General features: G+C 37.2%; 1 long non-coding RNA gene across 2 annotated transcripts in view; it reads right to left on the bottom strand.

The window, feature by feature from the left end:
- The window catches only part of LOC134477296 (uncharacterized), a 212,566-nt gene that overhangs the window by 60,658 nt on the left and 128,334 nt on the right, over positions 1-23,574 (bottom strand). For both annotated transcript variants that reach the window (XR_010049256.1, XR_010049255.1), the window contains exon 11: positions 20,441-20,515. This is a non-coding gene — a long non-coding RNA (uncharacterized LOC134477296). The remainder of the gene's footprint in view (positions 1-20,440; positions 20,516-23,574) is intronic.

The following is a 23,574-nucleotide window of genomic DNA, read 5'->3' as shown; positions in this document are numbered from 1 at the left end:
GACCAGTACTTTACCAATTTACTGGAAAAATTTTTGTGTGTTATCTGATTCTTTTTGGAAAAATAAATCCACAGTCCCAAAATTGGGACTTTGTGACCACATAAGTAGAAACAATGCACAGTACATTTCCTCTGGGAGATTTGATAGCACAGCTTGTCATATTAAAAACTTTGAGAAGCCTTGTATTAAAGAAATCTATATAGATTTATTTCTCAAACTTATTTGCATGTGTTCCCCATCAATGTGTATTAACAAATGGTACAAATACAGTGGATCAGTAACACAAGAGAAACACTTCTCCTGCACCTGTGCAGTACAGAAAGCATTAAATTCTTTACTGTTAAGGCTTCCTTTTCAAAACAAAGAAGCAAGACTTTACTAAGAGAAGTCCCCTTTTATCCTTCTCTGCTTGCCTTTAATGGGTTTGGATCTTGAATGTTTTCAAAAGTGCAAGCTCTAATTGGTTGTCAACTTGTGGCACTGTTAGAAGGTGGAGAAGTCTCTAGAAGATAGGCTGTAGCAGAAGGAAATCAGATCACTGGGGACATGTCCTTAAAAGGGATAACACCAGTTCTCTCTCTCTCTCTCTCTCTCTCTCTCTCTCTTTCTCTCCTCCCCAGTAGCCATGAAGTGATGCTCCTATCCCCAATGTTCTACTTCCCCCTAGTCTCAAAACACAGAGTCAACTAAACATGGACTGAGCCTCCTGAAACCATAAGCCAAGCAAATGTTTCCTCCTTTTATATTACTATCTCAGATATTCTGTTATAGCAATAAAACACTAATTAACACATTAGCAGTGCCCTTCCCCTTTCCTCCCAGTCAGAAGTCATTAGTATGACAGCTACTTTATGATTCTAAGGTCAATGGATGAAAGCAAAGCCCTGCAAGCATAAAGATGGGGCAGAATGATGGGAAAAACCTGAGTGTCCAACTGAATAACTGAAACACCATACTAACATCAAACTACAAACTCCTGGACTTTTTTATTGCATTAAATAAATAAATAACTTTGGTTATGGCAGAGTAGTAATCAGTTAAGTACTTTAACTTTAAAATGTATATGAATCACCTGAGAATTTGTTAAGGTACAAATTTTGATGCAGTAGTTCTTGTGTATGACCCCTACTAGCTCCCAAGAGATGCTGATGCTGATTGAGGAATCACACAGAATAGCAAGGTAATAGAGTTCCCTTTACTTGCCAAAAATCAACATCATGACCAATACATCTTCTGGAATTCATCTTCTAGGGAACACACTTTAGGAAATTCTGAGGATTCTCTGTCTTGTTCCCTGTTTCTATTAATCATTTAAAAGATTGTTCTAAACTTCTAATTGGGATACCAGTCAAAGGATCTAAAGTATCTCTACTTTATTTTACATACCACATATATCTCATTATGACCCATGAGGTAATAGCAAAGCTACGGTGAACTAGTACACAGAGAAGTGAAATTTTCCACAAAAAACTATTTGCATAGCTACCAAGTTTAATGAAGAGGTTGTACTTGAAGCATCATATAACAAGTTCCTTCAAGACTTATCTAATCTTTTATTTATAGGTAAGAAGTGTTAGGTCAGAAGACATGAATATATTCTCTCAAGTCCAATGGGCAATGGAAGAAGGGGGAGGGCTGTCGGATGGCTGTGTGGTTGAATATCCAGGTTTCAATATACAAATCTCTACCACAGAGCTTCCCTGTTGGCACACAAAAAGCTTTCTAAAGAAAATATGAGCTCTTCAGTAATAGTGTATGCCTCCTATTATACCTCATGATACGGCAATAGAAATGTGTCAAATTTACATTTCCAAACTTTTCTACTGCCTGTGTTTTAAGGCACATAAGGGCAGCCATGGTTTTCCACCATGACTAATTTACCTAGAGCATTAACAAATCCTTAGTCTCCTTAGAGATACACAATTCTGAAGAGTTTTCTTGACCCTTTCCTAAAATGCAAGACCACTTGCCAAAATTGGGACTTGAGACTTCATACCTTACTTTTTTTAGCCTTTTCACAATAAAAAATGGGTTTAACAATGGGGTGTATGAAATTTCTGACTTATTTAATACATTACTAATTAAAGATAAAAAGTATTGAGAGCTTTAAGAGCAAATGAAAAAGTACAAGAAATGTAGGAATGGCTAAAACAGATGAAATGTTCTATTTTTTTTCTTTTACATAATTGGTGCTAAAGAAGGAGTAAGGGCTTAAGATTTTAAATGCTACCACTGCACAGCAGCTAACTTTTAAGTGTTTTGACATGAAGAACAAGAGTTCAGGGGCCAGCCTGCAATAATTCCATGCTGTCCATGTTTGACTGCCCACCTACACCTACCGTCTGCCAGTCAGCTTTTCATACCAGCTCATGTCTTCTGTGGCTCATGGTGTCCATATGGTTTGTTTGGACCCTTTAATTAGTCACTGACTAATTTCATTTTGGACTTGCATAATAATCCTCTTTCAGTGCTCAGGTAACTAAGATCAAATTTAAAAGGTGATTTCCTCAAGGCCATTAAACCAGACTATAGTATATTCTGAAAATAATCACTGAAACTTCTAAGTCTTTGTCAATAGTTCAAATGCAGTTTCTTCACAACCCCATCCAAGGACTCGTAATCTATAATGTGACTTTAGGGTTAGCACTTACTTGTACAGGTAGGAATGGTATGGGCCAAGAAGTTCACAGATCTGGAATTTACTCAGGTCAGATTCCCACTGGGAACCCAGGCACAACTCTTATGTTCTGTGGTACTTAATCCTTTCCTCTGTGATTTAGTATTATGTTGTAGAATGAATAATGGTCTCTTCAAATCAGGAGGCCAGAGACAAAGAGAAATTTGTCAGAGATTTGAAGATGCCACCTGCTAAATACAGAAAGAAGCCACAAGCCAAGCAATGCAGTAGGCCTCTGAAAGCTGGAAAGGCAAGAAAATAGATTCCTCACTAAGATGTCAGATGCTCTATGGCCTGGCCCACCTCTTAACTTTTACTCAGTGAAACTCATTTTGGACTTTTAACCTCTGAAACTACAAGGAAATAAATTTGTATTGTTCGCCCCATTAAGGGTATGATAATTTGTTATACCACCAATAGGAAACTAATACAAGATGCTTTCATTGGTGAATCCCCACATTAAATGTATTAAAAGCAGAACTGTTTTTAAAAATTACTTTAGAGTTATTAAGATTGCATTTAGTTATAAAATTATACAAGTCACTTGATATAAAAATAATGAATAAATTAATAAATCAAAATAATTTCAAATATTCAAAGGCACATAGGTCAAATTGCTTGTAATTGTAGCTCCTTAGAGGCAACAATGCTCTGCTAATGGTCTTTACGGTGTATCATACAGACCTGACTTCTTCAGGTCAAGCTTTTTCTAAATAACCTTCACTTGATAAATTAAAAAACCAAGACAGTTCAGGAAAATCCACATAGCCACTGTGACTAGGAAGGGTGAGAGAAGTAAACCAAATAAGCTCTTCTTTAGACTATATACTCCACCCTGTCTCCACCAATTGAAAATATCATTGAGCTTATGGAATACAGAAATTCTTTGGAGTAACTGTTTCTTTGGATCACTCCTGGTGACTAATTAGCAGCCCAGATGCTTTGCACATTAGGGCATTTCCCCTTCCAGGACGAGAGACAGATGTTCAAAGGATGATCCTAGCTAACACAGTAGCATCTGGCATTTAGCATCTTGCTGTGACTGATTGTCTGGTATATCACATCAACATGAGGTGCAGCAGAGCTCTAGAATGCAAAAACAAGCCTCTGTGGTATCACAATATTCCCAGTGAGACTGGAGCCATTATATGGTGAAACAGAGAGGAGAAAAAGAGTTATAGTAAAATACAATCATGAAATTGATTTTTCATGAAGAAAATCCTAAGCAAGTTTCCAAATGACTTTTTGGAAAACATTTGAGAGACAGAAAATTTAGTCATAAGTTGTGGAAAGATATGCCACTGTTTAGGGTTGTTGCTCCTAAAAATGTCTAAGGTAGTATAACACATATTTCAAAACTACAGATTGTAGAGTACAATGAAGGTAGTTTGTGTTCCAATATAGATACATACTTGGAATGTGACACTGGATTATTCAGATACACTTGGGAAAAGTATTTAATCTTTAATGTAATGTTCACAATGTAAAACTGGATTCATTGTTACCTGATTAGGGAGTCATGAAAACTTTTGAAAATAGTATATACTAGAGGATCTAGTATAGAGTTGCCACAGAATTTTATTCTTAAATGATGAAACCTTATAGATTGCTTACCAGGTGACAGGGCACTGTACAGAGAGCTTTGGTTGCATTGCTAAGAACAACAGAATATATGGAAATCCAAGTATAGAATGCCTGGGTTGTGACCCAGCTCTACCACATACTCTACATACCCTGGGTAAAGTTGTCTTATTTTTTGAGTGCTTTCTCGATCTTTAGAGAACTTTCTCATCTTTAGAGAACTGTGCTCAGGTTTAAACTGTGCTCAGATATAGTCAGTGAATGCCACATGATAGGCATGCATAACTGTTAATGTTATTTTATCTGCTTAATTGTCACTTTTTTTCCTACAGATATTACTAATAGAATATTTTTAAATAAAGAAGGAGAAAGAGTCTAAGTGAGTTGTAGATCCAAGATTCAAATACAAATAAAATTGCAGTTGATTTAAGGTAAAACAAAGTAGATGATGCTGGGATCCAGAACCTATCAAATCTATCCTTTGTAACCATCACTTTCTACAATGAATTGGCTTTACAACTTTAGGAAATTCCTTAACCACTAGGTATTGCATTTGTATAATGGATAAAATGGTATTACCACTTCATCAGGTGGTAAAGATATAATGAGATGATACAGGGAATCCTACATTGCAGAGCTTGGCACACAGAAGCCTTCAAAATATGTTAGCTACCATAATAAATATCTTTAGTCAAAGTCCTAGACACCAGCAGACATTAGTGTCATATTTCCCTTAGGACAATACAAGATAAGATGTTAATTTTTGGTATACATCCAGATATGTCCTCAAACTGTGATACTGTCCTTCACTACATATGCTGTTATTGTTAAACTCACAGATAATAGTTCTCGTGTCTTGGAAAAACAGACAACGTCTCTACAGCTTTCTTTGGGCTGGATTCAATGAATAAAATACTGACTGGTCATGGTAGGGATAGCTACAGCTGAGAGTATGCTGGCAAGAAGTGACTTTACCAGCTCTAGAGCATTCTACCAGTATACACCTGTTGTACAGAAACAAAGGTAATTAGTGGCACCATATGCTGTGGCGCAGGTTGGGAAACAAAAATCATTCAAGGTTAAATTAAGCACAGGGTAAGAATTATCAGTGATAAAGCAGCACAGCTTTTAAGAGGACAAGTTTATTCTCTGAACCATTAGCATAATTAGCATAACTCTTGTACTTTTTACACAGTATTGAAAATGATAGTGAGGGCTGGGCATAAGTGCCTACCTTGCAAACGCACCATTGTTCTATCCCTGGTATCAAAAAAAGAAAAGAAAAGGTAGTGAGGCTTGGATAACACACTCCTTGACCAAATTTATGGCCAGGGGTTTATCTCAGCAGCATAAATGCCTGCCTGGCAAGTGTAAGGTTGGGAGTTCAATCCCTGGTACCAAAAAAATAAATAAAATAAAATCATAGTGAGATACTCGATTTTGCATTGATAATTTCAAGCATAGTATGCGAGAAATATTATAAGCCTACTCCCTAATTGCTTGCCAAAGCAACTTTAAGAAAACATTATTTTCTTAAGCATACTCTTTTCTATAAGGTCCTTTTATGTCCCAATGCTTCAGAACAGGGCCATCTCCACTTCATGGACTGACTGTGACTTATCAGGTATTCAGGGGATTTATTAGGTTTTGGTGGAAATGGTAATGTAGGAGTAAAAGAGTTTCTAGTACACATGTTTAATTAAAAGAGAGTCCTAGTGTATCGTTATGACAAACAGTCCTCTGTGGCAAGCATCCAGAGAGATCTTAGCTGATAGAAATCAACATCCAGTGAGGTGCTGCCCAAGGTGAACAGGATGGATGTAAGTTTCATCAGTGGGTTTAAATACAGGAGAGTAGAGAAAGATTTCTCATTACTCAAAAATCATGAAAACAAATGCTGAACTGTAAAAGCAAGTAAGGGAATGGCGGGGGGGGGGGGGAAGATCCTCTCTTTTACAATTCTCTTTTATGAGTGGCCCAATAATAGTCATAGGATTCTGAACAAATGAGAGAATCCTGTTTCCGACTCAAAGTTACTCATAATTCTCTTTATCTACTGATAGCAAAAGCAGTGGCTACAGAATAGAGCCCAGAACATGCCACAGATTAATTAAAATGCCATGAATAGAGAGGTCCTGATGCAAATGCAATTTTCAACACAGGAAAAAGCAATTAAACACAAGGGAGGAAAAACTAAGCTTCTGGTTGTGGTTCGTCATAAGCTATAGATGTCAGCAAGGGTCATGAAATGCTGTGGCCCTTCTCCAGCAAAGCACATTTCTAATAAAATCACAGCAACAAGCACAATGGCTTTAATAATGATAACCTAAGTGCTTTAAATTAATCAAGATAACAAACAGAACCACAAATGAGAGAACCCTGGTATGAAGGGGCATGGAGCTTATCCAACTCTCATTGAGAAGAAAAAAAAAAAAAAATCACGAATATAGCGCATCTCCTAGGTGGAATTGCCATATAAAATATGAGATTCCCAGGCAGATTTAAATTTAAAAAGAACAATGAATACAGCTTTTTGTATAAGTGTGCCCCATGCAAAATTGCGATACATAGGTTCTTTTCAAAATCTGATATTTCAATTTAAATGGGAGTCTTTGTAGTTTTTTTTTTTTTTTCTAAACCTATCAACATTGCTTCGAAGGCTTTAGAAAAGGCCTAGAGATGTGAAAGGAGTCCAGAGGTGAAACGTCCTTAATTTCATAGCGAATCTTCCCTGAACAGGTGCTGCTAATTGCTGCATTTCACAGCTGCAGAAATTAAGACCATGCTTAGCCTGCAGTATTAGATGTGAGGAATCACATTTAAAAGAAATTAGTATTATTGTAAAAGTTTACAGGCATGGCCAAATGCTAATAAAGGAGATAGGAGATAAGAGTGAAAAGAATTAGAATTGTTCTGCCTAAATAAGAGTAAAGTTTTGAGTACTGATTTCTGCAATCAAGAACTTACACGTAACATCTGAAAAATAGGAAAGACTTTATAATTTAATTAGTCCAGCCTGGCTCTATTATTTGAATAACCTCAGTAATTCCTAGCCAGTGAACATTAGTTACATCATAGCATGCTTAAACCTCAGTTCCCAAGTGCAAGCATATATACAAGAAACTATTTTGTTTTCTCTTTTCATCTCATAAAATGAAATTTGACTCCAATGGTCATGTCTGTGGGTCAGGAAATTCTATGTCACCATCACTAAAATCTCTTTCCTCTCTCAGGGTCCCTTTAGAGTTCAAGAGTTCTAAAGGGTGGAAGCTACTTCTTTTCAGCTGGTCACGATCGCCCTTAACATTCCCATTTTTTCAAGCACCAAAGATTCCTGCAAAAATAGCCCTCTTCCCTTCTGTAGCCAACATGGAACACAGTGACAAGACTAACTACTAATAACTAGTAGTTAGGGGTTGTACACAGAACAATTAGGATCAAGACATGGAGTTTATAATATTATTTTTATAATGGTCACCAGGAGTTAACATAGGAAAATGCAGGAAATCTATCCGCAACACCAAAGACATAGATTATTTAGTCAAGAATCTAAATCCCACAGAAATGTCCCACATGAGTCCAGATAAAATCCAGAGCTCAGGACAATGCCTCCAGGAGTCCAACTGGAGGTCCAGAGCCCACAAGAAGGACTCACGCCAGTCTCTTTTACGGATCCGTGCCCGGAAGATCCAAGGGTCAGCGGTGGAAGCCAGAAAGTCTATGCCAGCAGGATGAAGAAATTGTGCTGGTAGGTTGAGGGTTCTACAATGGAGCCGAGAAGTCATACAACAAAGACCAGGGCTGTCCTGAAAGGCTCCACAGCCTTCCTCAGAGACACGGAGGCCCCGAGCTCCTCTGACGACAAGCACAGTTAGGTACATGCCAGGAAGCTGCGTGACGAGTTCATCCTGGAGATCAAGCAGCACATGTCTTCCCCTCCGGAACCAGGAAGCAATGCTCAATGTGAGGACCAGAGCTTCTCCAGAACCAACAGCTCAGACAGCAACTCATAGGAGAACTCACAATGCCTCCTTAACACCTCAACCCTCCACACCTCCCTTCTTCTCCACCTGTTTATACTGGCAACTTTCCTCAGGTGTAGCATCTTTGTTCAATGCCATGCTGATGTAATCCAGCTGGTGTTAAGTTGACCACCAGTTCTTAATCCATAACAACTAGAAACCCTTTGGGATCCAGACTTCCTTGAGGCATTATGTGCTTTGGAGATCAACCAGAGTACTGTCACTGTGACCTGAAGAACACCCTGTCATCTCTGTATCTGGGCACCTCTCACATTGCTGCTTCTCAATGACAGTCTCTTGCTCTCTTCACCATGAGGCTGGGAGGAGAGTGTGAAGCCATCACATATATTAAATACTGTATGTCTCTAAAAATCTGTCATGTTAAGTAACTTGCTAACTTTAGGAACAACCTATTCTCTTAGTGATCAACTCTGAAGTTTTAAAGCTGAAGCCACATCTCTAACCCATTGGTCTCAGCAGAACCCTAGGGAGCGCACACAGATGTTTAATCTAAGAATGACATGGAACTTTAATCTGCATATTAATGCCTGCTGAGAACACCATGCAGAAGGGGGGTCAGTTGAGAAGCTGTACCTGGTGCTCAAAGGGAATAAAGACCTTGATTAATTATTGACATCTTATAGGGGATGTGGCAGTGCTTGGGGACTTGTCAAATCTGGACTAATCCATCTTATAAACAATAATCCTTCAAAGGTTTGAAGCCCCATGAGCTGTCAGTTCCCCTGGCCAAGGAGTGCCATCTCCTTCAGGCTTTATGACTCAACTTTATGTTCACTCATAATTTTCTTTCTTCAGAGCAAAAGCCTCTGTGAGAGTATAAAGTATGCTCCCTCTTCAAACATAGGGTCCAGAATGGATCACAAAAAAACATGCAGATGAAGACAATTAATCTTCATCTCTAAAGGTTATCTGACAGTGGGAAAATCTGATAGAAAACTTTTGATTTGGATATAATGGAAAAACCACTTAATTTACCTTTACTTTCTCAAGCTTTAAGTCTATTTCTTCAAATTGCCAATCTCTTTCTTCTATTACCTCTTTACTTTCTTCACCGTGTTAATAAATAAACTTTCAGTGTAAAGCAACATCTCTTATAACCCCTTGAAAAAAGGCCAAGTGTTGTTTTTCACATTCCCACCACGCCTGTGATGTCTCCAGCAAAGCATTTCTTATCCGCTGTTCATACTCTCCGCTGAGCTCACCATATTTCCAAGTTGACTGCTGATGCCAGAGACACTGGGTGATAAGTTGACTGTAACATAATGCCTAGCTAACCAGTGTGTCTCAACTGCTACTCAAATAATACCCCTGCATATTCTGTCATACTGGGGCATCTCTGAATTTGCTGCTTCTCAGCCAGAGTATTTCTCTTGCCCTTTTCACTATGAGATTAGAGAGGAGAGAGTGGTATCCTTTTCTACACAGGAAAGATGCAAAAAATATGTGTTGATGCAAATCAGTAGTACTGTGTGATAAAATACTATGGAACAACTTGGGAATGTCTCCAGGTGCTCATTGAAAGCATAAGAGTGGGTAAGCACCTGTTCCCAGGGATTTTTTTTACTTAGTCACTCATTATTTATTTCACGTGAAAGAGTTCTGCCCAAGTCACATATACAAAAGCAGTAGCAATAGATGTCTAACAATAGAGCAATGGAACCTACTAGAAAAATACATGGTCTCCAGTCTCAAGTCGTCTGATAGAAAGTTCCACCTGCTTAAACCCTTTAGACTGGAATTTCTCTGGTGGCCTAGGGATTTACAGTAATGAAGTAGTGGTAAAAAGTAAAAAATTAGGGGAGAAGAAGGTGTTCAAAGGATAGCTTTCAGACCATGGGAACATGGAAAAGATGAGAACATGGGGTATGGTTAAGATTCTTCTGGAGTCTTCTCAGCTTCCCTATCTGTGCCTCGTGAATAAGACAGGGCAGAGACACTCTGATAAAACAGGACAGGAGCCAACTCCCAGAAGTACTCCGAGAGATGCAGGGATGGATACGCATGGTGATAAAAGAGACTAGTACTCTGCAGGCTGTGATAAATTAACCCACTATGGAAAAAAAAATGCAACTAATCTACTGCAAGGTTTTGTTTTTAAGAGATGAGAGTTGGCAACACTTAAAAGGTAGAATAAGGTCAGATTTGGCAAAGAAGCGTGTGTAGGCTCTAAGCTTTCTTATGCCTCCCCAGCCTTACCTGCGAAATGAATTTAAGGAGGCAAATTTTACTTGCTGTATTTAGATATTTTTATCTTGATACCTAAACTATCACCAGTGCCTATGATAAAATAATATATAATGAATATTATTTTAAGAACAAAAATACTGTTTATAAGTTTCAACTGAGCCAATATCTCCTTTTCTAATTTCTGAGATGTTCTTAGAAAAAAGTAAATTAAACCTGTTTGAGGTAGGCTCTGTCTGAATGACTGTTATTCAATTCTGTTGGGGTTTTACTCTTGGCTGCAACTAGAAAAGAAGATTCACAGTAAAGGAGCCTGTAGGGGTAACTGCTATCTACCTCCATGTTTTCACAAATGGAAGCAGCCAGGCAAACAGCACAGCTGTCACTATTTCCCGAACACGCATCAGTGGTGGGAGCTACTTGAGCAAGGGCCAATGTGTCAGGCAGGTTATCTCACACAGCAGATCTAAAATTTTATTAGCAGCAATTTGAACTGTTTGGGCTGGTTCTGTGCTTTTTATATATGTATAAAAATAGATCAGTTTGCTCATCTTGTATCTGCCCTTGCCATTCATCAGTTCTGAGAACTCACCTGTAATGTGCACACTGTCCCCTAATGTTTCAAATGGTCAGTGATCAAAAGAAGATGAGAATGTTCTCGATAAAATGAAAGATTCACCTGAAACAGAAATCTGAAAAGGTTTGTTTAATCTTCCTCCCCTGTGCATTTTCCCATTGCAGATTCCAATTGGAATGGAAATGCCAGGTTGCTCAGAGTGAAGATTGCCCTTGTAGTGTGTCTTGGCCAATTGAAAATTGGCAGCATTCATGCTCTCTTGAGAACAACTTCTTGCCAAGCTTCTAGATATTTCCCAAGACATAGAGGATTGGCCAGTTGGACAATATTTTGCTCAACACACAAACTTTTATTGCCCCATCCAGACTTTTCAGTACTCTGAGCTTTAGCAAGTACAAAAAATAATGAAACATCACCCTTCCTTAGAATCTTCCAAATGTCACCATGATGGTCTCCCTAAAAGAGTGAAAAATAACACAGATTCCCTCTAAGCTACAGCTAATTAAAGAGACCTTTAAATTATGAGGAAAAACAAAATACAGATACAGCTGCTTTTTACAGATTAACTAAAAATTCAATTGTGGTCCTTATAAGAACTTAACCTTTTGTTCAGGATCAGTTATAACATCATTAACTTTATCCAAAGAAATATATTTATCCTGGGCACAGAATAGAAAAGGTCAAGAACTGATTCTAAAACTTTTGAAGAGAAAGATATATCTCTAAATTACTAGATGAATTCAACCTTTTGGAAAAACATTTTGTTTCATTAAGAACCTTTTTCACTGAGAAGGGAGGAACATTACTAAATCCTTGGCCTAGGACTGGTGGTAGAAATTACATGAATGCCACTTCACTTGAACCCTTCTAAAATTATGTTGTTGATTTGTGTGTAATTAAAAACATCCTTGAAAAATATTCTACAGCCTGTGATGGGGGTCATTAAATGAATTGGGCTAATTATAGTTTTACAAATGCAATTGTAAATTAAATAAAGTAACAACCAATCCAATCACAGCTGTTTGGAAGAGTTTGTCGTTAGAAAACTTCACTTATCACCAAATAATATAATTAGGCAATTATCAAGTGACAAGTGAGTGATGATTACTCAGTCAAAGCAAAAGGGCAAAAGTTTTAAACACCCAGAAAAGTCACAAACAGACAGATCACAATAAACCAAAGAGAGTATGTCTTGCCTAATTTTGTCTGGCTTTCTGGTCAACAGCATCTTTGGACCAGATGGTACCTAGATCTGCAGTAATATCTGTTAGGCACAATAAGTACAGAAACTAGGGCCCATAGTACTTTGCAAGGTCTGTAAAAATATTTTAGTTTTAAAAACAGAAGAAAAAACCTCTTAGGTAAAAATATTTTAATATATAATATTAATATAGTCATCTTTATACTAAATCAATCATGGTATAACTATTATATTTTTTAATAGATCCATGAAGCCAAAAGCAACCATGAACCCACACAATTATTACTCAGTGTGCTATTCAAACTATTCCCATAGAAATGTAACATGCAGCCCTGCCTAGGAGAGTGACAGGGGCCAGCAAGAGTAAGACAAACGATGAAAGAAAAGGAAGAAGAAAGGAGAGTAGTATGTGGTACATACATAGGACCTACACACAGTGATGGTGAGCCACTTAGAGCTTTCAGTGACGGCAAAAAGCCTGCTGCAGCACACATGCCATGTGTTTACCACCACTGGTGGTAAAGCCAGAGGAAGGCGTGAGTTCTATTTTACCAAGAAGGTGGGAAAGTAGAGGTTTACGCCGTATGTCAACAGTTCCATGTCCTTCGCTACTGCATCTGCAAGTCAGGTATGGTGCCTGACTTATAATAAGCACTTAATACTTTAGACCATGTAAATGATTCCAGGTGTGGTATGGAAGATACTGGATAGAAATAAATGTATTCCTTCCATGAAGTTTTTTTTAACCCAACTTCTGTACCTACTAACACCAGCTGTGCTGATTCCTCAACAATGTGCTTAGTTCTTTTGTTTGTCTCAACCAGTTCTTCCTGCTAGTGAAAGCAAACTCACTGTGAGGTAGCCTAGATGATGGCCTCAGTCTGTCTTGGCTTCTTCACCTACCAACGCCACAACTTTTAAGAAATGTCATGCTCTTTTAAACCCCACTTGCCTCCCATGTAATACAGAGAGATTGTCTTATACATCAGGTATCAAAAGTATAAAAATAAGGTTATGTGTGTGTTGGCCTTTTCAGGAAGCCCAAGGGAGATTTTCATAGCTGAAGGCCCCAGGTTAAAAAATGCATGTCGGCAAGACATCAGCAACAACAGCAGGGAGCATGGGCCAGAGCAGAACTCAAGAGCACAAGAGACACCTGCATCTTTCTTGTGTAATTCTTCTGCAGGTTGTTATCTCATATTTATATTCTTACACAGTGCCATATTCAACACATAAATGTTTACTCATGCTAAGTCATAGTTACATAACTGTATCCCATTGTGCTTATGCTAGACAAGTGGGATCATATCCTTGGATGCCCCTGATCTTTGAAGCAGTCTGAGTGCTTCCCCACGGTGTGTCCCTGACAAACTCAATGATTGCTACATGGTTCTGTCCTAAAGAAATAAAAGTTAAAAAAAAAAAAAGATGGAAAGAAATAAGAGTTTTGTCCTGGCGATCTTGTATCACTATCTTTAATTTACTCTTATGTTAATCCTCTCACAGGGTATCTTATTACAGTGATCCACACATACCTTTGTTTATAGCAGCACCATTCATAACAGCTAAAGCTTGAAAAAGGCCTATATCTCCATTAACAGATGAATGGGTAAAGAAAATGTGGTAGTTATACACAATGGAGTACTATTCTACCATAAAGATGAATAAACTTGAGTAATTTGTAAAAAAAATGGGTGTACCTTGAAATTTTAATATTAAGCAAATAAATAAGACATACAAGCTTAAATACTGCATGGTTCTGTTATTTAAGAAACACAAATTATAAATAAAGAGAAAAATAAAAGAACAATAATAGGAGAGATTCTGAGAAGATGGCAGAACAGTAAGCAGCAGAATAAATAGCCTCTCTAAGAGACCAGAAGCTGGAACATAGCATTCTGGAGAAGACAGAAAGAAAGAAATGGGTCCTCTCTACCCAGGAAGACACTAAAGTGAGAAGTGAAGCCCACAAAGAGAATTAAAAAAAAAAAGAAAAGAAAAACTTAAACAGAAGGCAGTAGTCGGCTGTGCTTTCACCAGAGCCAGTGGCACTGTGTGAGAAGCACCACTAGAATCCAGAGACCCATGGTCACAGTGAAGAGGGTGGCTGGCAAGCCCAAAGGCCTCAGTGGGGAGACATGGTGGCAGAGGGGAGCAGTGGATCACAGAACTGCACTGGTCCACAGTGAGTATGGGGGACTCAGTCCCCCTGTGGGAGTAGGAGATTGGCCAGGTGCCGTTTTGGATCTGGGCAGGATAAGCTCAGAACCAGAACTTCAGCTGACTTCATTTAGCCACTCCTAGCACAGAGAAGATTAATGAAAATCGTTTGGACTGAGTCTCACCCCTGTGAGACTAGCCCACTAGCCAAGGCCAAGATTTCCCTAAAGCTATCCCTAACCAACCCTTACCAAGGGGCACACACAAACTTTGTTAAGACTCCCTGTGGTTAACCAGGTTGGAAGGGAGAGACCAGCCTGCACCACCCCTGCTTATACTCCAGCAGTCGCCAGCAGATTGGGGAAAGCAGCAAAGAGCAAAAGTACCTAGCCAGCATGCTTCAGAGTAATTCTAACCAATATAGGAAGTGTCGGGACTCCACTACTCACCTCTCTGGAAGAAACCAGGAACATGACAAGAAGGAGAAACTAAAGGCAGTCTCTGAACTCTGACCCAAGCTGTACTGGTCCATAAGAGGTAAACACAGAAGAGATCGAGAGTTGCACACCTGCATTTTCTGAAGTAACAGCATCTGACATAAAGAAACAACTTCATGAAACTATAAAAGAACTTAAAACAGAAATACTATTACAAGTAAAAGAAGATATAAGAAAAATAATAAAAGAAATGCTAAGCACCTCTAAAGAAGACACACACGAAAGAATAGAGGAGCATAGAAAAAGGAGAGAAACCTTCAATGAAGAATATAAAAAAAATTTAGAATACATGAAACAAAGAGGTTACCAGGAAATTAAAAACTTCCATTGAAAGCTGGCAAAACTGCTTGAAAGAAACTAAAGATAGACTATCAATCCTTAAAGACAGGTTTGCAACTTGTGATTGTGAAAGGAAAGATCTTTTTAAAATAACAAGAAACCAGGAAGTAACAATACAAAGGCTAGAAGATGATAAGAGGATTTATAACTTAAGAGTAAAAATATGAGTGCAGGGGTAAACACAAATGAAATACAAAAGCTATTTACAGAAATAATTAAAGAAAACTTCCAAAGCATAGAAAAAGAAAATGATATTAAGATAAATAAAGCATACAGAACTCCAGCCAGGTATAACAAAATGTATCTACACCCAGACATATAATAATCAAGATCCCAGAAATTCAACACAAGAACAGAATATTAAAAGCTGTCAGAGGAAAGAAACAGATCTCTTATAAAGGAAAACCCATCAGAATCATGAAAGACTTCTTGACACAAAACTATCAAATCAAGAAGAGCTTGGAATGAAGTATTCCAAGCCCTGAAAGAAAATAACCTCCAATTCAGATTGATGTACCCTGCAAAACTATCTCTCAAAATTAATGGAGAAACAAGATGCTTCCATGACAAAGAGGAACTGGGAGAGTCCATGACCACCAAACCAACCCTACAAAAAATACTGAGGGGCATTCTAGAGAGAAATTTTGTTTGATCATTGTCTTGTTTTGACTGATTTTATTCTAATCTATTTTGTTTGATAATATCAAATCTGAAGGTATAGGCAACTACTTTGAAGACAATAAGATTCACTATGATAACCATTCTGGCTTGACTATTACCTTCTTTTGAAGTCCTATAACGTCTCCAATGTTTCATTTTTATTGATTTTGTTCTGTACTATTTTATTTAATTTTATTAAGCCTGATACTATGGGCAATTCTTTTGATGATAACAAGAGGCATTATGGTAACTATTGTTAATCATCTTATATTTTGGTTTTAAGTCATGTAGTATGTCCCTCTTTTTATTTTGACTGTCCCCATTTTGTTTTCTCTCATTTGGTTTTATTCTCTTCAAAATAAAAAAAATCAATAAAAGGAAGTAGGGATACAGATCTTTCTTAAACAGGAAGGTCAAGAGATGGAAAGAAAATGGAGGAGGGGAGGGAAAGGAATGAAGATGTACTATGTACATGCAACAGCACACCACGAAGAATGTAAACATTATGTGCTACAAACATTTACTAAAAAAAAGTTCTGAAAGAAGCAATGTTCCTGAAATGCGCCCCAAAATATGTCTGACAAATTCATTTTCTATCCACCTATTAACAAAAGACATTGCTAAAATAAAGAGTAAAGATAAATGGCTGCTTGATGACCCAAATGACCTTGAGCTATATCTTATCACTGGAAAGATGAGGAGAGAGCATGATTTACAGGTACAGAAGTGATGACAAGATACTGAGTGAGAAGTAGGAAGACACAAAAGGCAACGAGAAGACCAAGAGGCCTAAACAAGTAACTCCACAGTGTCCTTGTTAAACTGCCTTCAGATCTAGGTGGGTTTTCAGTGCTTCTGTTCGAGGACAGGATGAGGACAGCTATCAGTGATATGCAGGCAGGTGGCACAGGCAGTTTGGACACACTAAACAGTGGGATGATACCAGATCCGAGCAGCTCAGAAAAGGTCCCAGGAGATGTTATTACTCTACTCAAGTGGCACTCAGTTTGAAACTTACTGTTTACTTCAAGAATTTTTCACTTAATATTTTGTTGACCACAGGTAATGGAAATTGAGGAAAGTGAAATTACATATAATAAGGGATTATTGCCCTTTTGAATGGAGAAGAGGCAATAATGAATGGACAAACAGACCCACAGAATGATACAGTGGAAGTAAGTGGGATGATCCAGCGAAATGCTGAGCAAAGCAACAGAGTCTCATAATACTTTATACAAGGTAGGCATGGCTAGATTAACTTGACAGGGACTGCTCCATGAAGCCTCTCCATTATTTCTCATCTCCCTTTACCTCTCATGTGTCAGACTCTGCAAGAACTAAAGGTGACCTACTCCTTTACAACATCTGAGGTTGTTTCATCACAGTTGTAAAATGTTATCAGCTTCTGGTTTGGAGTCACAGGAGTGCAATAAAGAGGTTAGTCACATGTGTCCTAGGACCAAGGAAAATGGTGTTTGTGAGCTCAGGACATGGCTGGAGTTGTCTGCCAGATACTGGGGAGAAATTAAATGATTGAGCCTGCAGTAGAATTCCCAACGAACAAATTTTCAGCCTCCTGTGTCTTCAGATAAAATGGAACAATTCAATGAAAAAATACTTACTTAGGAGAGAAACCAATAAAATTTTACATGAAAATTTTTTGTAAATTTTTTATTTATTTAATAGTTAATGATGGAGGAAAGTTCAAATGTTTTGCTGGAATACAGTCAGTACTTTTTTTCTGTTATATTTATGAAGCATCAAGATTTTTTTTCTCCTATGTCTCACTATTTCAACATGAATAGCATTCAAATATTAAATATGCATCATTTAAGTGTAAAGTTCTCTCTAAAAATTTTAGTGTTACATTGTCTTTTTCATCTAACATTTTGCTAGAAACTTTTCAAAATGAGGCGAAGGGAAAAGGCTAGCCAATACCAAGATTTTTCAACTATAATACACAGTTATTTCAATGCATACAAATACAAATGGTCTAATGTATTTAAATAAATGCTATACAATTTAAAAAGATACTTACTGAATTCATGGGCCTTATATGGTCTAGCTCTACCTCCTATTTAGATAGGTACTAATTCTACCCATTATACTAAGCAAATGCAATAATATGATTTTCAGGCTTTGTAAGTCACACTTCAGTTAATTTTAATTTTTTCCAGTTAGTGTATGAAATTATTGTAAATTTATTCATCTCAGAAAATGTTCTACACTCATTCTGTGCCCATTTGATCCTTTAAATTAAACCAATCAAGTCCTATCTATGTGATTATTTCTGTTACAGAAAGATGATTTAATTTTATCAGTTTCTCCCCTAAGTAGTAAAATTATACATGTAACTATTACACTTAAATCACCCCTTCCTGCTTCCTTGTTACACTATTAGTTTCCTTTCTCAGGTACGGTAAAAATGTCTCTCCAAAATACATATAGAAAAAGATTATTCTTCACCAGTTCCATAATATTTTTACTCTGGCAAGTGCATAAATTCTTTTTCTTTCTTGTGTGTATTCCAGATATTTAACCAGTAAGTGAACTGTATTTTTCTAGTTGTAATATAGAATTTATACCATAGAAGACCTGTTTCTCTGGCCATGCAGTCCATATGTAGATAAGAACTTTCAGGTTCATATTTTGTTTAACATCTAGCCAAGAATACATATATTAATCTAATTTATATTATCCCTTTTCTGCCTAGCATAGAACTCCAGAAAATATAGACATTATAAATTAAGCAATAATCATTCCATCAGGATGTACCATTATTTTCCCAAGCCATTTAGGTTTCTCCTACAACTCCCAGTGTCTTAAATCTTTCTCACTTTCACCTTTGCCCTTATGTTCTTTCACTCATGGTCACATCTGACCTCCCGCTTGGTCTTTTTTATTTCCCCAGAGCAACTTACGTTAAATTCTCATTTCTCTAGATTATTCTGCATTTGTGGATAAGTCCCTGTATTTAAAATAATCTTCCCTGATTATTTTACATGCTAACTTCATCTCCAACCACTTTCTGTCTCCTGGGACAGAAAATCTCTGTCTACTGGGACCATCCTTATGCTCATTTTCCTGCTAGCAACATTCTTCAGGCCTCATTCCCACCAATGTTGTCCAGGGCAAATCAAAGCGTCAGCACTTTAGAGAAAAGATGCTGTCTGTTTCCATTTCTTCTAAAGTACCATGGCTGGCCCTAAAAATAATATCTTCCATCAAAATATTATTCTTTAATTCAGTGTCAAAGTCTATTGCCCAAGCCATGGCCAGATCTGCAAAGTCAGCTTCAATTGTTCCTTCAGGTATTTATTTCCAAGTTTCTAGAAGTTCTAGGGCCATGGACCCCCAGAAGGTGAAAAGAAACGAAACACATTTCTTATAATAAAAGAATAAGAAAAGCCATTGAACACATTGTGTGGGTCATTTTGTGCTAGCAGCAAAAGGACTGACTATTCTTAAAATATAGAAATGAAAAATGGATGATTTAATAAAAAGTTCTGAGGCTTCACTGGCCTTATGTCTCAATCCTTTCATTTTCAGAGATACTTCTAAGGGGGTTTTCACAATAGTAACTATTTGTCATCAGTTTGGTCCTTTAAAGGCCCAAGTAATCCAAAAGATTGTTTTGTTGGCACTTCATTTTTGGAGAATATTCTCCAAATGCCTGATGACTGTGGGGAAGCAAAAACTGGTAGGTTTTTTTTATTTCCATATTAAGTTTAAAATTTTATCTACCTATCAGCTATCTGGCTATTCATCTATCTGAGGTGTGATCAAATAATACAGTGCTTATATTTTTAAAATTTATTGCAGAAAAGGCAGTTTTTCGTATTTCTCAGGGCACTCCTTCTTGTCTAATGGAGTGCTCGCTGCATTATTCTCATCACTGCTGAAGCAGTTCTGGAGGTCCTCTTTCCAATGTGTCTTTAGTTGCACTATCCTTTCTACCTCTAGGTCCTGAATTGATTTAAACTTGATTTGAAATGCTTACCTTTCATGGTCATTTTGACTTTGTAGAACAGCCAGAAGTCACAGGGTATCATATTTAGTGAATAAAGAGAATAAGGACACCCAGTAATATTTTTATGAGCCTGCCCTTCCAGTAGATGGTACCCAGCATCGCATTCACTGCGTTTTTTGTCACATAGGGGACTTCCAGAAATGCAGCAGAAAATTATAAAAATGATGGCATAAGTAATCATTGATGGGAGGGGGATATTTTGAGACTGATTAATGACAAAGTGTCTTTTACTAAAATTATTTAATTTAAATGTTTACTGTATACTTTGACCACCCTTTGTGTATCTATATCTCCATCCTAATTCTCATCCCATTTATATCCAGAAAAAAAATGTCTCTACATTTTCAAAGGTTATCTATAGTATTTTGCTTTTATGGAAACATTAGAAGAAAAGAACAATTATGCAAGACTCCATTTAGTTTTGATTGCCTTAAAATTCAAACTGTTGAGGTTTTACAGGCTCACACTAAAAAAAAAAGAAAAATACTTACCACCTAATTCCAGATATCTTGTAACTTATGAACCACTAGACATAAAATCATTGAGTCTCCAGGGAAAGGCAGAGCCTAAAGTGGAAACAAGGAAATCAAACTGGTCAATAATGAAGAACAAAAATAAAAACTTTTATTCCTGAACAAGGCTTTTTTTAGTTTTACAATATTTGCTGCTTTTTATTTTTTTGTTTTAGGTCTTTATACTTCCAGTCAAAATCTTCTTCCTCTCCTTCATTTCTAATCCAACTAACAATTAAGTTACATTATTAATCAAGCAATGGCCGTAGTTGATAAAAATTCAAATTAATAATGTCTTATTTACTCCCTTGAACATAAGTCACATACTCCAGTACTTTCTAGAGCTAAATAGGCAGCCTATTGCATTCACAACTCAAAGGCATTGTTCATTCATGCTGCATTTCACATTATGGTACGCTGGGAATAATAAATAAATGGAGCCAGGAAACTCAGTGGTACCATGACAGGTAAAGTAAACATGTAAATTAGCCTTGGAAGAATAGTAAGAAACAGAGGGCCTGTCACCAAATTGGAGAGCACAGGATCTTTCCCAGAAAGCAAATGAGAACCTGCAAAGAGATTTTGGACAGCAGGTTATATGCTTACAGTTTCATCCTAGAAATAGTTCAGGAAAGTATTTGCAATTAGACTTTGTCTCCTGTATTATTAAAATTATTATATTCTAGCATTGTTTCTGGGGTTTTTTAATTCTTTCTCAATTCTCCTATTTTCAAGAAAATTTTAAATTCCAAAAGCAGTACAGTGCAACATCCATCCTATCCCAAAAGCAGTTGAATCACTTGTTTATATTGTTGCTTATTAAAAGAATATAATGATAAATCCTTGTCTCTACAGACACATAATTATTAGATTTAAATGAAGTTATTACTTAGTATAAGATGGTCATCACTTTATTGTTTCTTCCTCTTGTTCTTATTTGCTTGTTGACTGTTCAAGATACACAATTTTCCTGTATAAGTGAGTGATATAATCTGCAAAATTCCATGGCTCTTACCTACCAAAAGCTTACAGTTTCGATAAATAACAAATATATACACAAAAAACTATATTATAACTAACAAGAGTTTTTTTTAATATACTAATAGATTAAGGAAGAGAGAGAGAGATTTTGGGATATATGAAAGACATTGAAAATGCTCCTTAATGATGGACCGAGACAAAGTGATGAAAGACACAGAATATTAGATTGGTGAGGATACAGAAACCAAAACACTGTGGCTCATCTAAATCAGGTAGTCAGAATACCTGCAGCCTGCAGAGAGTAGATGAGATGATAAGATTAAAAGAAAGGCAAGTTGAACATTTACCTTACTGTAGGTCATTACTTCACTTACCTTAGGTCACTTCTTCTTGGACAGCGTGTTTCCAGATTATTCTCCTACTACCCCAACCTTGAAATAAAGCCATCCAGACCTCAATCTTTGAACCATTATCAGCTCCTTTATGAACTTACTCTCATTTCTTTAAGTACCATCTTTACCCTGAAGACCCCCAAACTCGTGTTCATACCCTGAACCCCAGATGGGTACATTGTTACCTACATGCCACTTGTGCTTAGAAACATAATAATCATCAAAAAATCAAAAGTAGTATCTTTAGTAACTTACTCTGTTTGGGTTGCTATAACCGAATAATATATACACTATGTGGCTTATAGAGAACAATTTATTTCTCATAATTATTAAGTCTCAAAGTCCAAGGTCAAGGTACTAGCAGGTTAGTGTCTGGTGGTATCATTCCTTCTCTTTGATGGTGCTTTTGCACTTCGTTTTCTCCTGGTGAACGGGATAAGGGTCTCTCTCTTATGAGAGCACTAATCCCATTCATGATGGCTCCACTTTGTTGACCAAATCACTTATCAAAGGTCCCACCTCCAAATATCATTATATTGGAAGATTTTAACATCTGAATTTTGGGGGACACCCTATAGAAGTGCTAAAATTGAGTTCCTGATATTCTCCTGAGCCTTCTGAGTTGATTTTTTTTTCCTGATACTCAGGCCAAAAGTCCTGCAGTCATCCTGGTCTCTGTTTCTCTATTACACTCTGACAATTACCAGAAAATCCTATTGACTTTATCTTAAAAATGCAAAGCTGTACAACTTGACCACTTTGGACTGGGTCACATCATCTCTTACGTGAATTTCCTGGATATCTCTAATAGGTGCTCCTGTTTCTCCTCGTGTACACAGCATCCTCTACACAGAAGCCAGAGTAATTCGTTACAGTGCAACAAAATATATGTCTTTTGCCTACTCGGAACATTAAAACAGCACCCACTTTACTCACAAGAGCCTCAAAACATCCCAATGGTTGTACCAGCTCCTGCTTCTGACCTTCAGGAAAAGGCAACCTCTGCATTGCTCCACATTTCCTTGGAGCTGATAACTGTGGGTACTGGGGTAGCTCCTTTATTATGCTTTTCTTTACACTCCCTCTTCCCAAGAGACCTACACAGTCCATCCCATCAACAACTGCATTCTCTCATTCTCTCACATCTCCTTCTTCAATGTACATTTTCCATAGAACTTTTTCATAGACTTTATATGTTACCATGTTTTTTCTCTGCTCCATGGTGATATAAGCTCTAGAAGGGCAGAGACCTTTGTAGATTTTACACACTGCTGTATTCTCAGTGTCTAAGACAGTATCTCCAAGGTAAGAGGAACTCAACCAGTATATGGTATTTGAATGAAGGAAGTATGACCTTAAATAGTCACAAGTAATTAGATGCCACTAAAACTGCCTGAATTGAACCTGAAGGAAAAGTAAGGAGCAATAAACCTCTGTCCACACCTTGCACCAGGTCTCTGAGGCAGAAAGGATATTGTTGCAGCAACTGTTAAAAATCAAAATCTCAGAAAAATTCCCATCAGCACCACCACCCCATAATAATCCCATCTCTGTATCTCTGACTACATTCATTTTGTCCTTATGGGAAAAGTTCAGACTGTAGAGGGGGAAGGAAAAGAAAAAATCCTAAGTTCTTATAGTGAATGTTAGTCAATAGGATATATGAAATAGAAGTTACAATTGATTTTGGATTGTAAGGATTAGTGATAACCATCAATTACATATAAGGAATTCAGAAAA

Source organism: Cavia porcellus, unplaced genomic scaffold (assembly GCF_034190915.1).
Source record: "Cavia porcellus strain 051 isolate PalLab524CR breed Dunkin Hartley unplaced genomic scaffold, mCavPor4.1 scaffold_1, whole genome shotgun sequence".
NCBI classification, from domain to species: domain Eukaryota; kingdom Metazoa; phylum Chordata; class Mammalia; order Rodentia; family Caviidae; genus Cavia; species Cavia porcellus.
The sequence above is the reverse complement of the archived record's forward strand: the minus strand, read 5'-3'. Positions and strand labels throughout refer to the sequence as shown.